A 5485-nucleotide genomic window follows, 5' to 3' on the forward strand; every position below is an offset into this window, starting at 1 on the left:
AGGGTCTTTCTCCCGAGGTGCCAATAGGTGGGTTTGAACAGCCCATCTCTCAGTTACTAGCCAAACGCTTAACCGATGTGCCTCCTATAAAGATTACAGCCAAGCAAACCTGCCTGAGGCAGTTCTGCTCCGTCACATGCGGTCCCCATGAGTGAGAGCCCAAGCCAAGGCAACCCACAACAACATGCCCAGCACAGGTGTACATCCCACAGGATTCCGTCTGTCCATGAAAAGAAGGTGCTGCTAGGACCATTCTAGTACATTCCACCCCAAATAGGAAACTACCCAGCTGTCCATCGCTAATGAAATAGGTAAGTTATCACAAAAGGGAATACTATAAAGCATCAGTCAAGAGCAGCACTGTGAAATCAAAGAGCATGCAACTGGCCCTCCGTAGCCGTGGGCCCCACATCCACACATTCAACCAACCAGGGGAGGAAAGTGACCTGTGGCAAGGAGGAGAAAGTCAGTGGTCAAAGCAATTCCTCCCAAGTTAAGAGGAAGGTCAAGTGGGTTTTGACATAGCACTCACATTGAATAAGGTATTATACGTCATCTAGAGATGATTTAAAGTATGTAGGAGGATGTGCCTGGCTCACACGATGATGTGCATATGTAGCATTTCACATGAATATAAGGGGCTTGAGCAGATTTTGCTCTCTTTGGAAGTCCTAGAATCAATCCTCCATCGATACTGAGTGAGGACTGTATTGCACTGGACAAATCTTCTTTAAAAGAGCTCTGTGAAGCGTTAAAAAACAAAGATGTCGCTTGGAAGGCTCACTCAAGCCATGGTATTTTCAGTCACCTCAGAGCTGTCCAAAAGCTGGATACTGTTAGAAGAGTAAGAAGAATCGGTCTCACTGAATTATGCTGTTGGCACGGGACACTGAATATGCCCTGGGCTGCCAGAAGAATGGAAAAGATCTGTCTCAGCAGTACAGCTAGAATGCTCCGTACAAGTGAGGCTGTCGCTTTGTCACACGTGCTTTACACATGCTATCAGGACAGTCTAGACGCCGGATTAGAACATCGTGCTTGGTGGCGGGCCAGTGGAAAAGAGGAAGACGTACAAAGAGATGGATTGACACAGGGGCTGCAACAACAGACTCAACAGCAAGGAGTGTGAGGCTGGCACAGGCCTGGGTCGTGCTTTGTGCGGCGGGACATAGGATCACTCCGAGTCAACACTGACTTGATGGCACCTGACAGCAACGTAGAACAACCTAGCATCAGTGAACGACAGCTCTCCAATGTAATATCATGAACTTCCTACACACACACACACACACACACACACACACAAAATTACTTACTTTGTATTCATTCTATTGGTGTAAGATGCCCAGGACAGGTTAAAATGGTTGATAACAACTGAAATCACGATCATGAAGACTTGAAAGGGGCACGGATGGGCTGGGGGGATACTGGTGACATCGGTGGCTAGATCGGGATATAGACGACACAGTTCATTTGGATGACATATTTGTATTGGACATTATGATTCATCCACTCTTCCATATGTCAATTGCATTTCAATGAGGTGATTATTTTAGGATACGTGAATGAAAACGCAAGCCAAGGGTCAGATGAGACCATGGCAGCACATATTAAAAAGCACCACGGAAGAACGTAGGACTTCCATCTTGGCTTGTGCTGGGAGTCATTAGAGGTGTTAGAGGTCTTTACTTTATGACAGTTTCCTATTTCTATAAAAATGTGTAATTGGAACAAGAAAAGCTTTTGGTATTTACTAATTAGATTCCCCTGAGTTACAAACTTTTAAATGTAAAACAATGGAATGCTTGCGATTACTCTAAAAAAAAATGAGAGCATTAAAAAAAATAGGTTGTCCCCTCCCTGGGGGATGGACAACAGAAAAGTGGGTGACGTTGGACAGTGTAAGACATAACAAAATAACAATAATTTATAAATTATCAAGGTTTCCTGAGGGAGGGGCACAGGAGGGAGGGGCAAAAATAAGGAGCTGCTACCAAGGGCTCAAGTAGAAAGCAAATGTTTTGAGAATGATGATGGCAACAAATGTACAAATGTACTTGACACAATGGATGTATGGATGGATTGTGATAAGAGTTGTATGAGCCCCCAATAAAATGATTTAAAAAAAAATAAAAATAAACTCCAAAGCTAAACTCATAAAAAAATATATATGTTGTCCTTGGCTTCTTTTCTTAGCGGGTAAAGGATTTGCTGTCTATTTTTAGAGCTCTTTATCACCACCCACCCACCCACCCACCTACCCATCCTTTCCTATCTCTGTCTCCTTCCACCTGCACAATGGGAGCAGGCAGTCAGGAGAGAGTGGACATCCTGCTCAGGTGGTGCCAGCAGTGAACTTGCTCGGCTGCTGACCGGCTGGAGGTTCAAGTCCGCCCAAAGACCTCTCAGCGGAAAGGCCTGGCGATGCACCTCTGAACAGTCATCCCTCGACCCCCTGTGGCCACCGCGCTGCGCCCACCCAGGCAGCGTCCCCGCAGTGGCAATCGGAAGAAGGGGGGCGGCTGCTCCCCATGAAAGAGACCTGGAGTTCAGCTCTTGTCCCGGAGGGCACAGGCCTGAGGAAGAGAAGTGGGAGGCCGAGACTCCTAACGATGGAGTCAGCCCCTTCCCAGGCTGCCCACCCTCTCCTCGTGGTTGCAGGCTTGTCGGTGAGCCACGAGGGCCACGGGGCAAGGTGCCACACGGAGCAGACCGCCCCCTGGCCAGGTGCTCGCCCACCATTCCCGAGCCCTGCACAGGACCGCGGGCCTGTGACCTTGTCAGGGTCACATTCCACCGGACAGACGGACGGACGGACAACAAGCGACTGAAGGAACCGAGCCGTGCTGCGTGTGTGGCTAGGGGGCCTCCCCACAGGGGCCGCAGGTGGGCTGCGAACGCCCGGTCCGCGCACTGCGGAGGAGCTTTGGGGGCCCCGAGCCCCCCACCCCCACCCCAGAGCCCGTGCCGGGGCGTCCTGGATCCCGAAGCCAGCCCTGTGGATTAAGTCGGGGCGCGGGCTGGAAAGAGCCGCTCTTATGCAAGAGAACGGCACAATCTGATTTATAGACGTGTTTAAGCGTGTGGTTTTGGGTGGCCATGCACACAAGGAAACGGGCTAGATTTGTAAGTCTGAAAGATCAGTTTTGTGACGGTGCCGCCGGTGGGGAGCAAGCCCAGTGTCCGACTGCCAGTCAGATCAAGCCATGAACACAGCGTGACATAAGGCCATGAAATCATAGAAACCGTCCCTGAACAGCAACAGCCACGTGAGAACCTACTGCTTCTCGGGACGTCCTCCCTCCGCCCAGGGGCAGGCACTCCCGCAGGTGCTGAGCCCTCGCTAGCCTTTCCTCAGAGAATTCTAGTCTGTCCAGAGGTGCCGCTGAACCAAGGCCCGGTGATCGACTTGGGAAAACCAGCCATTGAAAACCCTGTGGGGCTATGTGTTACCTCGACACTCGAGGGGTTGCTCTGGAGAGGAACCATGGCAACTGGTTTGTTTTATGAGCAAGGACAGCACGGCTGGAGAGCTGCCCTTTGGAGCTGGCCAGGTGGGCCCTGCCAATCAGCCGGTGCTGCCTCCTGCCCTTGTTCGTCTGGCAGGCTTGTCTTTCAGGGCCAGAGTGGCACCATCCTGGTTCCCAGGTCAAGGGTGGGGGAACCCACGGCCACCTCACAACCAAGAGAGACTCCCAGGCCGCAAGGGAGTCAGCTCTGGGGTGAAAGGAGGGTCTGGGGAGGGCACCTCTTCCAGAGAACCTCTGGGGGCCCACCGAGGCAGAGAGGAGAGCAGAGGTGCTTTCTGTCACCTCACTTCCGGATTGGAGCAGGTCTGGCTGCTTGAAACTGTGCTCCTCTGCAAGCGACATGTGGAGAAGCCGTGCCCAGCTCCACTTCAGGGGACTCCAGGGCCATCTCGCCGGTGGGGAACTCATCTTATCCACCACCCGCCTCAGGGACGGTCAGCCGAGGCCAGGGCACCTGCAGCCAGGTGGCATGGACCCCGAGTCAGGGGGTTGCTTGGCCCCGCTTTACCCTCTCTGAGCTGTGGCCCTTGGGTTCCTTAATATTTGTACTTTTCCTTGGACATTTATTTCCTTGTCTATAAAATGAGATGATAACAGGGTCTATTTTGAAGGTTGTTCGAAGAAGCAAATTGGGTGAGGTCTGGGAACAGTGCTTCTACTCAGGTGTTTGTTATCTAGGGAGGTGGGGGGAGGGTTGTGGCAATCTTGGGCAAAGGGCAGGAGCCCTGGTCACTATCATTTATTTGAAGGGATTTTTACAAATAGATCGGCAGCGTGTAAATGCTCTTTATTACTTAAAATCTCCTCATTTTATAGCTTTGTGTTACTGGAGTGGGGTGTCAGGTGATAATTGGGCCCCAAATAAACATCCCCCTATGTGTCTACTTCATTCCATCACCCAGCTGTCAGTTTGTCCTAAGGTGGTGGCTTGTCTGTGGCTGTGATGCTGGAAGTTATGCCACTGGTATTTCAAAGACTAGCAGGGTCCCTTGCGGTGGACACACCAGGAAGAAAGATCTAGAGAGCTACTTCTTAAACTCAGCCAATTAGAGCCCCAGGGGTCACAATATTGTCCAATATGGTGCTGAAAGATGAGCCTTCTACATTGGAAGGGTAGAAAGGACTTCCTTCACATCTTATAAAGGATGGCTGGGGACCCAACTGCCCACTCCCCATCCCCCACTGTACCCAGGAGGATTTTCCAGTTGTCTCAGGAACCTTGAAAATCGGCAAATGCATGGAGGGAAGAGGTATTTCTGAGGAGCCCCACCTACCTAGACGATCTCTTTGGGTAAGTTGGGGAATCAACTGTAAAAAGCCAGCCACTTTTTATCTGACTTTCCAGGGCAGAGGCTGGCCTTTTGCCCTCCATATCCCCTAATCTTGGCCCCCTTGCACGCTCTCGGCTCCAGGTGCTCTAAGCAGTGGGGCCCGACTCCAAGACCTGAGTCAGGGTGGCCTCAACTACTGTTGTTGTTGTTTATGTAAAGGGCAGTACAGGTCAGGAGTAACAATCAAGTCGAACTAAAGCATCTCTCTCCCACTAAAATGACGCGAGGGCATTAGACAGAAATCAACATGTCAGAGTGGTATACAATATACAAATACTGTTCAAATATGATTATACTGAATACTAAAGGTATAGTACACGCTAAATATATTACATTATATTAAACACTAAATGTTATGTAAATATTACCCAAATTCTTCCAGTAGAAAACAGTAGCAAAACGATGAGGAAAACGGTTTTTGCTGCGCGAACACATCATTCCCAGGATGTCAAGACATAGAAAAGGAGCGCTGGGGCTGCAATGGTTACTTGTTGGGCTCCGAGCCTCGTGGCTGGCAGTTCAAAACTACAAGCAGCTCCACAGCAGAAAGACTTGCTGCTCCAGCAAACAGCTACGGTCCAGGAAACCGACAGGGGCTTGCGATGAGCCCCTTGGAGAAAGGCA

Source organism: Echinops telfairi, unplaced genomic scaffold (assembly GCF_000313985.2).
Source record: "Echinops telfairi isolate 266 unplaced genomic scaffold, ASM31398v2 ScPeMD7_7424;HRSCAF=8462, whole genome shotgun sequence".
Lineage (NCBI taxonomy): Eukaryota > Metazoa > Chordata > Mammalia > Afrosoricida > Tenrecidae > Echinops > Echinops telfairi.